Genomic DNA, 12,149 nt, shown 5'->3' with positions numbered 1-12,149 from the left:
GGATGGAGGAAGAATTTTCCAAGTTCTGTACTGCCTCAGTGTAGAGAGAAAGAGAGTGAGGAAGAGTGAGCATCCATTGGGACTAGGAGCGAAAAATAGGAAAGACAACTTTTAAGAGCCATCTCCTCTTAACAGACATAGTTACTCATGTATCTTTATTGACTGGTGATGTTTTCATGCCAAAGATCAGCCCCGTGGATTTGGAGTTGATACAGGGTGAGTTGAACTGATCCCATCTCTGACCTTCAGAATTTGTAATTTATCATCAGTGTGGTCAACCCAAATAACCAAGAAGTAAACTTTCTATCACATGCTGGTTATGAGCTGGCAAAGTAACCAATACAACCCAAATGTTTGGCTTAGTTCTGCCCATATGAAACCATATCCTCCTGTTGGAGTTGAAATAGCAAAGAAAGCTATGTGAAGAAGCAAATGCTATAGGATTCTCAGGGCTCCAGATAAATTCATTTCCTCTCCCTCCCTCCCTCTCCTCCACTCTTCCCCTTTCCTTCTCTTATTGCCTTCTCCTGCCACTTTTTGAAAAGGAAAACTTACCAAGCACATGGGGACCCAAAGAAGAACTTAAGGACCTCAAGCCTCTGCAACCATTTAGGGATAGTTGGGTGAAAAAATTTTGAGGAGTTCTCTTACTCATGGTTCCTAACTCATTAATTTTTTCATGCCAAAGATCAGGATAAGGAGTACAGCAATTTGATTTAATCCAGGAGGAGTCTCTTTTGGCAAAAGTGTTTTTTCATCACGTTTCTCCATCAGGAGAGAAATGTGAGTGCTGACAAGTCTGGTATGCAGCAAAGCAAAGAGAATTCCTTTCACAAGCAATAGAAACTGTGATTATAAAGTGGGTGAGAGGTCTCAACTCCCTGTCCTTAGTTAAAGCAGCATCCTCAACCTCCTGTCAATTTAAGAGAAACCACTTGTAGACTGTCTACTGAATAGGTAGGTCACAATGACAGGGACTGCAAAGGATATTTTGATTGTATTTGGTGTTGTAACCAAGTACCTTGATTTCTAGTTCCAGAAAAGCCTAAATCTACATAAAGAATGAATATATTTTTCATCACTTGCTCCATTTCATCAATTTTAAGGTGCACATTTTCTCTGTTTTTCATATTTTAATTTTTCTGAAATTAATGGCATGGTGTAGTTTCTGTCAGCCAGAGAGCAGTCATGACATGTCATCATCTATACATGTAAAAACTTAGTCTTAGCTGTTCATATTTTCACTTCATTGAGTTATGAAGTTATATACATTTTGGTGCTACATATGAAGTTTCATTGGCATTTAGAATGCTTTTTTTTAAAGATTACATTATGCTTTGGTATCAAAACAAACAAACCCAAAAGAGCAGAGGTATGTAAATTTGCTCTAAGTGAAGCAAATACCAGTCATTGGAGAAATGACCAAAATTCCATATTTCTTGCAGAATAACCAAGTACTTTATGAAAATACTTATTAACTTTTAATGTGCAAACAAATCATGTGAGAATCTTAAGATTAGTTGCTAGATCTAGGGTGGAGCTTTGAGGGTCTTCTTCTGTAACTAGTACTCAGGTGGTGTGTTATTACAGGTTCAGACCATACACTGAGTAACAAGGCTTTAACCAAAGCTATAAAGGAAGTTAATTACAAATAAATGTAGCTGTGCTCATTTTGTTACTGGATTGTATACAATGGATTGTGTATCATGTGCTGAGTCATGCTACTGGAGGCATAAATACCAAGTCCCCAGGAATAGGACGAAAGATATTTTTTAAAAAGATTTTATTTATTTATGCATGAGAGGCATAGAGAGAGAGAGAGAGAGGCAGAGATACAGGCAGAGGGAGAAGCAGGCTCCATGCAGGGAGCCTAATGTGGGACTCGATCCCTGGTCTCCAGGGTCAGGCCCTGGGCTGAAGGCAGCACTAAACCGCTGAGCCACCTGGGCTCCCCATGTCAGTGAAAAATTCCCTGAATTGGATTAATATTAGATCAGAGACTCCAGAAGAAAGGGTCAGTGAACTGGAAGAGAGAACAAAAATGATTCAATCTGAAGAATAGAAGAAAGACTGTGCAAACTGACAGAAACTTGCTTACCTATGGAATAAAAGTAAGCTGTTTAATGTAAGGGTAATTGGAGACCTATAAAGGTATGATAGAGAGAATGGGACAGAAAAATACTTTAAGAAATAATGACCAGAAATATCCTAGGTTTATTGGAAGTCATCAACTTCAGATCCAAGAAGTTCAGCATTCTCCAAGCACAATTAACTTTTTTTTTAAAAAGGTTATTATTTACTTATTTATTTATTTGAGGGAAGGAGGTAGAGAGATTGAGAGAGAGAGAGAGAGAGAGAGAATGAGCAGAAATTTGAAAGAAATTGAAGTCATTTATGTTTAAGATTGTGTTCTTCTGTTTGGTGTGTTCAATATCTGGTATCTAGCAAAATTATCCTTAAAAAATAAGGATGGAATAAAGAAACTTCTGGATAAACAAAAGCTGAGAGAAAAGGTTAATATGCAGGTAAGCATAAAAGACTTTCTTTCCTTTTTTCTTTTAAAATATTTAAACTATACTTGACTAGTTAAAAGAAAAATGATAACATTCAGTTGTAAGATTTTATAATATATGTAGAAGGAAAATACATGACAAAAGTAGCCCAAAGAATGGGAAGTAAGATGATATTTTTATGGGGCTCTTATGTTTTGTAATATAGTAAAATATTAATTTTAAGTAGACTCTAATGAGTGAAGATGCATTTCCCCCCAGCTTTCTTGAGAAATAATTGACATCACTGTTTAAGGTACTGATGATTCAGTTTACATATATGAAATGATTACCATATTTGAAATGATTCTAAATGACTGCCAGTAGATTTAGTTAACATCCAACATCTCATATAGATATGATGCATATTGTAATCTCTACAGCAATCATTAAAACATAATACAAAAGATAAAAATTTAATTAAGGATATAAAACTGAAAGCTAAAAGATATTTGATTAGCTCAAAATAAGCCAGAAGTGGAGAAGCAGAGGCATAATAAAACAATGAGAATAAACAGAAGGGACAAATTGAAAACAAGTTGCAAAATGGTAGGCTTACACCTACATATATAAAGAATTATACTTCATGAAAGTAGACTAAAAGGCAGAGATGATCAGATTGAATAGAAAAGCAAAACCAAACTATATGCTGTGTATAGCAGATGCATTTTAAATATAAAGGCACAGATAAATTGAAAGTAAAGGATAGAAAAGATACCATGAAAACAATAAGTAGAAGAAAGCTGGTGTGGTTCTACCAACTTTAGGCAAAATGGACTTCATGGTAAAGGAGTATTATCAGGCATGGTAGGGATGTTTCAAAAATCATAGAAATATTAATTCACAAGGGAGACATACAGTTATAAATGAATATGCTTTTTATAATCAAATTTCAAAATATTTGAGGCAAAACTGACAGAACTTAAAAGAAAAATGGAGAAATTCACAAATCAGTAGGGATATGGAAGACTTGGACAGGGTCAACCAACTTAATTGACACAGAAAACTACACTCAAGAGTTGAAGAATTAACATTCTTTTCAAATGCACATGGAATGTTGAAAAGTTAGACCATTTGCAGACCCATATAATAATTTTAAAATACTGAATTTCAAAGGACTAAAATTATAGAGTATGTTCTCTAAAAAAACATTAGAAATCAATAGTAGGAAAATATCTAGGAAACCCCAAACAATAGACTTTTAGAAGTATGTTCTAAAAGATAGTTTTGAACCCATTTCCAGGGTGAAACTCCTTGGGAAATTAGAGATATTTCTCTTTTTCTGGAAATTAGAAATACCTAAAGTGAAATTATAATGAAAACATATTAAATTTTTTGGGATACAGTTAATGCAGTAGTGGAAAAATTATACCTTTAAATGTTTATAAGAAAAGTTTAAAATCATTGACAAAAACTTCCACCTCAAGAAGCTGGGAAAAGGTGAGCAATTTAAACACAAAGTAAATACAAGGAAAGACACAATAAAGGTAAGAAAAGAAATCAATGCAATAGAAAACAGTAGCATAACAACAGAAAATTAACAAAGCTCAAAGTTGGCACCATAGAAAGATTTTTAAATGTGATAAACTTCTGGAAAGATTGAATAAGAAAAAAAAGAAAAGACACAAATTACCACTATCAGGAATGAAAGAACAAGCCCACTATATATCCTACATTTATTGAAAGCATAACAAGGGAACATAACTTTATGCCAATGACAGTGTAGATACAATGTACTGGTTTCTTGCAAAACACAACTTATTAAATGAACTAAAAAAGAAATCGAAAATCTAAACAGTTTTATATCCATTAAAGAAATTAAATTCATAATAAAAAAACATTCTACTAACAAAACTGTTGGTCAGGTAGCTTCACAGGTGAATTCAATCAAACATTCAGCAAAGATGTAATACTGATGTAACACTATTTCAGCAAATAGGGGAGGAAATGTTCCCAACTTGTTTTATAGAGTCAACATAACTTTGATCCTAAAACATGACAAAATGTCATGAAAGAGGAAACTAAAGATTAATATTTTTCTGACATAGCCAAACAGAAAAAAACCTTAACAAAAATAAGGAAATTGAATCCAGAAATAAATACAAAGTAATTATATATTATGACCAATTGAGATTTATTTCAGGAATTTAAGCTTTGTTTAGCATTTAGAAATTGATTGTTGTAACTTAGTATATTAAAAGAACTAAGGACAAAAACCATATGATCATTTCAATAAATATAGCAAGAGAATTTGACAAAAATTTAACACCCATTTTTAATCAAAATTCTCAGAAAACTAGGCATAGAAAGGAACTTTTTCAACCTGATAAATAGCATCTGTGAAAAACCTATAGGTAACATCATATTCTCTCATTAAAGACTGAATACTTTTCTCTTAAAATCAGAACAAGACAGGGATGTCCATTCTCATCACTTCTGTTCAACATCGTACTGGAGCTTCTAGCCAGTGAGATAATGCAAAAAAAAAAAAAAAAAAAAATAGAAAGACATAAAAATTTTTTTAAAAAGAACTAGAACTATCTTTGTTTACAAATAACATGATCTTGTATGTAGAAAACCCTAAAAAACCTATGGGGAAAATATTAGAATTAAAAAATGATTTTTTCAACAGAATGGAGCACAAGGTCCATATATAAAATCAGTTGATCAGAAACTTACTTTGAGACATATTAAATTTGAGATGTCAAGTTGACAGTTGAATTTAAAATCTAAGATTCAAGGAAGAGGCCTGTCATGGAGATATAAATTTAGAAATGTTTTATAAGATATTTAAAACATTTGGATGAATGATAGAGGAAAAAAAGAGGGAAGTAAAGAAGTCCGAGGACTGAGGGTCCTTTGTAAGGGAACTTCCCTGAGTATCATATGCTTGCTCTTGCTCTAAGTCCTGATTTAAAGAGTGGGGGTTCTGCTGGGTGAGAGTCAATAGAGAGCAATATTTCCCCCAAGTCACTTTCACTTGAACAATAATAGGCTCCCCATGGGTGCTGGAACTCTTGCCCACACAGTAGTTTTCCATCAGTACCAATTGACTCTCTAGTTGGTATTTGGGATGACCTCATTGAGAAGCCCTAGGACACCCAGATGCTTGTGCCCAGAGAGCATTGGTCCTTTCTGGGATGGAAGAGGGATCAGCTGAACCATTAAGAGTATAAATCTTGTTTCCATTGATTGCCCAAGAGACACATTTCTGTGATAAACTCCAGGGCTGTTTCTTCCTTTGGCTTTTTATGCTTTGGCATCTCATCTAGTTCATGTGCAGTGTTTGGCTCTGGGGCTCTGTAGAGACAGGAATGCTCCAGTACATCACCGTCATCACCATCCTGCCAGCCTCAGAGCTCTCATGTTGATGTCTCACTTCTGTTCCACCCCCAGATCTGGGAAGATGAAAACTTTGGGCATTTCACATGGCTTCAGGCTATTGACGACTATAAATATGGAGCCAGATGGATTTACATTTTTTTTTTTTGAAAACAAAACATAGCTTGTCTCTGCTAAGATCTTATCTATTTAATGAGCGGAGGCAGTATAATTAAGGCCTTTCTCTAGTGCTGTGGATATGCCAAACGTACTGGAAAGTTTGCTTAGTGTTCATAAATCAAATTGATTTGGACTTTCACACACTTGGGGGTTAGTTTTGACATCCATTAATAGAGGCTGTCACCGTGGCTTTTATTTTTTCTTCTCACCAGCCAGTCACCTTTGTTTAGAGGGAAACTTCTTGATGGTGCTGCTGACTCTGGCCAGATGGCCATTTTCAAGACAAAGGCATGAGATGAAGGAAGTTGCTCTCAAGCAGGAGGTGTGAGAGGTAGCAGGACTCTCAGAGTGAGCCTTTGGCACCGATCAAGTTCTCCTGATGCAGGAGAACCCCAAAGTAACTAGTGTTAGGCAGTCCCTGACCAGCAAGCAGGGCCAAACCACTTAAGGTGACTTTCTTGGCTCTGCTGGCTATAAAAGGTCTTCAGCATGGTTCTCCAGTGCCTGGTAGAATTAAATATATTTGCAATTTGCATTCTAAACAAGCTGTTTGGAATAAATATACTGGCCACATTGTTTTCTTGGCTCTTATTCATTGGTTAATAATGTGTTATTTTTTTGGAAACTTTTCTTTCTCTGTTGGCTTGGAAGAGGAACCCAAGAGAAATATTGTTTTGGATTCTGTGCTAATCTTTCAAAACAACACGTGTGCAAGCATGGTTTGGCCAAACCTGGCTATATCCATAGCAAGTGGATCTGGACATAAGAAGGGCTGCGGATGGGATGAAAACTCTATTGGCAAGTCCTGATGATGCAGATAGAGCATCTGATGTGCACTTGCTCAAGAGTAGAGAGAAAAGAGCAGGGAGCACAGATGGCATCCACATCTTTTATGACCTCTGCGATGGCATTGAGAGACTGCCTCACATGCAGACTCCATTGGAGGGATCCAGGGCCATGGGAGCTAGAGGGAATGGCATATCAAGTCCTGAACCCATGACACACAGGCAAGGAAGTGGACAGAGAGCAGTGTGGGGGTACACAGCATGGACTCATCTATCACATGAATTAGCTGTTCCATCACAGGCTTGTAACACATACTTGCTGGACACAATGTATTGTTCCGAAGCAGGTTCTTTTTACAGCCACAGCTGCTCAATTATATTTCTGTGTTGTTTCCCGACGGGCAGTGGGGAAAAGCCAAGAACAGCTGCAGCCTCCATGAGAATGAAACCCAGTTCCTTGGTCATTTATGGCCCTGCCCGATGTGGGGCTAAACACAGAGGCCCTTGAGGAGGTGACCAAGCTGAATTTCTAGCTTCTTTTACAATGACCACTTCAGAATGTCTCTCACCTGCTCCTACATGAAGAACCTTCAAGCTAGAAGTGGGACTGGAACAAGAGTGGATTCTTCCTGGCTGTGGAAGGCAGAGGGTGATACTGGAGAGAACTTTCAGGATGCTGATGGGGCAAAGGGTGCTTCACTATAGAGGAGGGCACCTCCCATTACAACCTGCCTCCCATGGGCATCATTCTGCTGCACTGCTGATGAAGGGCTGTCTTGCCCTCTGTCCCCATTTAGCACTATGTAGAGGGGTCAGGACAGATGTGGTCTCAGCCTTCAAAGGGTTAGCTCTCCCAAGGGAAATCCTATTCAGCCAACATTCATGGAGCATCTGCTCATTCCAGGAACCATGTTTTTTTTTTTTTCTGTGGAGGTGATCTAGTTCTTGGCCTTGGAGAGCTTCCAGGCTGGTGAGCCAGTGAACTGATTTACTCACACAGGTTTTCAGAGTAGCGAGCAACATTTCTGTACTAATATATGTGCCAGGTACCTTCACCTGCATAAAAATGTTTAATGCTTCCAGCAACAATGTGTTTGGTGTCATGACTAACCTCTCATTTTACAGATGAGAAGACTGAGGTTTTGAGCATTAAGTAACTTGACTAAAGCCACTCATAATAAATGGAAGAGCCCATACTCTACTAGAGCCAGAGGACTGGTATCAGAGAGCCTTTAGGATAAGCAATTGATAGTACACATAAGACAGTGCTGTGGAAGGCCAAGGTGGTTGTTCTAACAAGAGACTAAGGAAGGCTTTTCAGGGAAGACCATTCATGACACAGATTTTGGAAGACACATGGAATTTCAACAAGGGCAGATGGTGAAAAAAAAAATCCCAAGCACAGGACCAGCCTTAGTAAAGGGTTTCACGGTGTCCCAGCTAAGCAGGGCATGCTCAGGAGAAGTCTGATGTGGTAGGAACCTGGCATTTGTGGTAGAAGGTGGTAGAAGATGACACAGGCAGCTAAGATTCTAAGTCTCACTTTGCAAAGCAGATAATTTGAGCTGTGGGAATTAGGGACAGTGCTGTATCTGATCCAAGTGCAGATTTGGAGTTGATAGTGATATCTCATGAATGTCGGGTATACAGGTGGCTAGTCTTCCGGAGGCAGTGTCACCTGCTACTATTCTTGAAAAAGCTAGCATTTGTTCTACATAGCTGCCACAATACTGGAGGCTTTTTATTCATTATCTCTAGAATTTACCTTGCCCTGCAATGCAGATGAGGAAACTAAGGCTCAGAGAGGTTAAGTCACCTCCTCAAGGCCACCCAGCTAATGGATGATGGAACTCTGAGTCAGACTCAGGTCTGTGTGATTTGAAAGCCATGCTCTTTGCACAACACATGAGGCATTTCCCAGGAGACCAGAGGGTGAAATGAAGACCATTTTCCTGCTCATCCTGACTCCTGGGAGGCCACCTTTGCAGGTGTGAGTCAATGATGAGGCCGTCACCCAGTGCTGATTTCACTTGCGGGGAGGTGGCTTTCACCAGGGTCTTTCCTTGCCATCACTGTTAACAGAAAGGGCTGGAATACCCACAGGGGAAGATATTCCCTCACCAGAGTGCAGTTTCTGCAGGGGGAGTGTATTTGGGGGCTATGGGAATAAGTTTCCTGTCTCCTACTCTGTCACCATCCAGAAACAGCCAAAGTCTCGGCAAGGCCTCCTCTGTACTGCTCAGGTGCACTCCAGTTTTGAATGAAACCAGCTCTTGGCCAATTAAGTGATGTACGGGAGCTTCAATATAATTCCAAGGGCAAAGACTTGTGGACAGTTTTTCCTTCGGCTGTTTGCTTTTTTAACATTGTGTTTTGAGTTTACAGATGTTAAACCACAGCTGGTTTCCTCCTTTCCATAAGGGCCCTTTGATAGCCAGTCAACTGAGTTTTCCATTGTTATTTTTCACAGGGCTAATAGCTGTTGGCAACTACTTTGTGTTATTTTGTTCACATAATTATTCACTGGGCCTGAAATACCCCCCAAACAACCATCAGCATCTCAGCTGTGGCCTTGCTCACTGGAGTTACCACTAGAAAGTGGTTAAAACCTTGAGGACAAAATGGGGAACTTTTCCTAATGAGGTTGATTCAGCCACTAAGAGCAAAGCCTGACAGACGTTGAGCTCCAGCTCACCCTGAGTTGCTGTGACACGGCTGCCCCAAATTCCCTGAGCAATGTCAGGTCTGCCTGTGATCATAACTCTTCTTAGAGAAGTGTTTTTGGGACAGACAGGCTGACCCTGTCTCCCTTGCTCATGATTGAAGTTGAGAGCAGAGCAGAGACCATTGAGCCCCACCTGTAAATGCCCTCTGTGGGTTTGTCTCTTCTTCAGCAGGTCTTCTTTGACCAGGAGCTGCTAAGAATTCATATTTCTAGCACTTAGTAGAACATACATACTAAAAAGAGACAACCTAGAGACTGGGGCCTGCTCCCTGCCCTGTCTCCTACCAGCTAGTTGGGGAGAGAGCTAGAACTCCTCCCTGCCCTTCATCTCATGACTTAGTGGTTCTTGGTGTTGAAGTGTGGGGCTAAGGAGGGGTGAGGGAGTTTGAAGGGCCATCAGATACACTACTGGGCACAGTCAGACTGCAGGATGGAAGGAGGGCCTCATGCTTAGCCAGAAACTTGGGGATAGCTGCACAATTTCTGTCTGTGTGAAAAAGAGCCCTAGGAAGTGTTTTTGAGTCTTAAAAAAAATTCTTATAAATAGAAGGAAGAAAGAATTTTCCCTTGATAATAAGCTTCTGAGGACTATGTTCCAAGGCTCTTGAGGAGGGAGTAGGAAGGAATTTAATTTCCCGCTGGAAAGAGTTGCATGAGGCGGGGAGGGATGGTGGCTCTCACCGTTGACACTGCAGGGGGAGGAAGGGTACTCCCAGCTGGGGCTTGGGGGGAGTTCAGAGGTCCCAGTGAGTGTTTCAGAGTCCTTATGGCAAATCACTCATTTTTACTGGGACGTGGAGTTCCATGTAGTGTGTTAATTGAAGTGTCCTTCTATATATGGGCTCGTACAGGTGGCTGCCTATACAATCTCTGCTCCTCCAAGTGGTGGTGACCTCTGAGCTACCACCTGCTGCCCACTAAGCCAGGATGTCTGCAGCTCTGGCCTCAATCTCTTTGGCTGTAAATGAAGATCATAATTGCAGCCTCCATAAAGTTTTGGGAGGATTGATTGAGATAATGCATAGTTAGCTCATTGACTGACACATGATCAGTGGTTACTTTTTTATATATAAATGTTTCATTTTGGAATAATGGTAAATTTACAGGGAAGTTGCAATAATAGTAGGGGGTTCCCATATGCGGCTTACCCTTTTATATCCTGTTGCCCCTCATCTGTAACAGCTTTCTCCATTAATATCTTGCATAATGTTGGTACATTTATCAAGAGTAAGAAACCAACTTTGATATATCGCTATTATGAACATTGCTGCTATAAACATTGGGGTGTAGGTGTCCTGCCATTTCACTGCATGTGTATCTTTGGGATAAATCCCCAGCAGTGCAACTGCTGGGTTGTAGGGCAGTTCTATTTTTAACTCTTTGAGAAACCTCCACACAGTTTTCCAGAGTGGCTGCACCAGTTCACATTCCCACCAACAGTGCAAGAGGGTTCCCCTTTCTCCACATCCTCTCCAACATTTGTTGTTTCCGGTCTTGTTAATTTTCCCCATTTTCACTGGTGTGAGGTGGTATCTCATTGTGATTTTGATTTGTATTTCCCTGATGGCAAGTGATGTGGAGCATTTTCTCATGTGCTTGTTGGCCATGTCTATGTCTTCCTCTGTGAAATTTCTGTTCACGTATTTTGCCCATTTCATGATTGGATTGTTTGTTTCTTTCCACAGTTCTTTATAGCCAGACTGTGGAAGGAGCCTCGGTGCCCATCGAAAGATGAATGGATAAAGAAGATATGATCTATGTATACAATGGAATATTACTCAGCCATTAGAAACGACAAATACCCACCATTTGCTTTGACATGGATGGAACTGGAGGGTATTATGCTGAGTGAAGTAAGTCAGCCGGAGAAGGACAAACATTATATGGTCTCATTCATTTGGGGAATATAAAAGTTAGTGAAAGGGAAAAAAGGGAAAGGAGAGAAAATGAGTGAAAATATCAGTGAGGGTGACAGAACATGAGAGACACCTAACTCTGGGTAACGAACAAGGGGTAGTGGAAAGGGAGGTGGGTGGGGGATGGGGTGACTGGGTGACAGGCACTGAGAGGGGCACTTGACGGGATGAGCACTGGGTGTTATGCTATATGTTGGCATATCGAACTCCAATAAAAAATATATACAAAAAAAAAGATATATCGCTATTAACTAAACTCAAGATTTTCTTTTGGATTTTACTAGTTTTTCTACCAATGTCCTTTTTTTGTTCCATGATCCAATCCAGGGAACTACATTGCATTTAGACTTACTTGGATTAGGCTTCTCCCATTGGTCTGTAGGCCCCTGAGATTAGCAGCATCCTCTCTCCTCTCAAATACAGAATAGTCATGCACATGGCCAGGCACACCTGAAGTCTGGGTATGCAGTCAATTACTTTGCTCTAAAAACATTTTGCCCAAAATCTGTGGGTTTGGGGGAGACCATTAGGGCTCAAGGTAGCAGTTCTCATCGTGCCACCGAGTCTCAGCCTCCCTGCCTTATGAAGGATGGAGCCTAGGGCATTTGCAAAGGGAGTCTTCTGGGCTTTAGGCACAGGGACAGGGAGTCTTTGCATTGAGCCCATGGCTGGA

The 12,149-nt window shown here is 39.8% G+C and overlaps 1 long non-coding RNA gene across 1 annotated transcript in view; it reads left to right on the top strand.

The window, feature by feature from the left end:
• Window positions 1-12,149, top strand: part of LOC112917034 (uncharacterized) — a 146,940-nt gene that overhangs the window by 69,884 nt on the left and 64,907 nt on the right. Inside the window, exon 2 of the long non-coding RNA XR_011995574.1 lies at window positions 11,246-11,413. This is a non-coding gene — a long non-coding RNA (uncharacterized lncRNA). The remainder of the gene's footprint in view (window positions 1-11,245; window positions 11,414-12,149) is intronic.

Source organism: Vulpes vulpes, chromosome 12 (genome assembly GCF_048418805.1).
Source record: "Vulpes vulpes isolate BD-2025 chromosome 12, VulVul3, whole genome shotgun sequence".
Taxonomy (NCBI): domain Eukaryota; kingdom Metazoa; phylum Chordata; class Mammalia; order Carnivora; family Canidae; genus Vulpes; species Vulpes vulpes.
The sequence above is the reverse complement of the archived record's forward strand: the minus strand, read 5'-3'. Positions and strand labels throughout refer to the sequence as shown.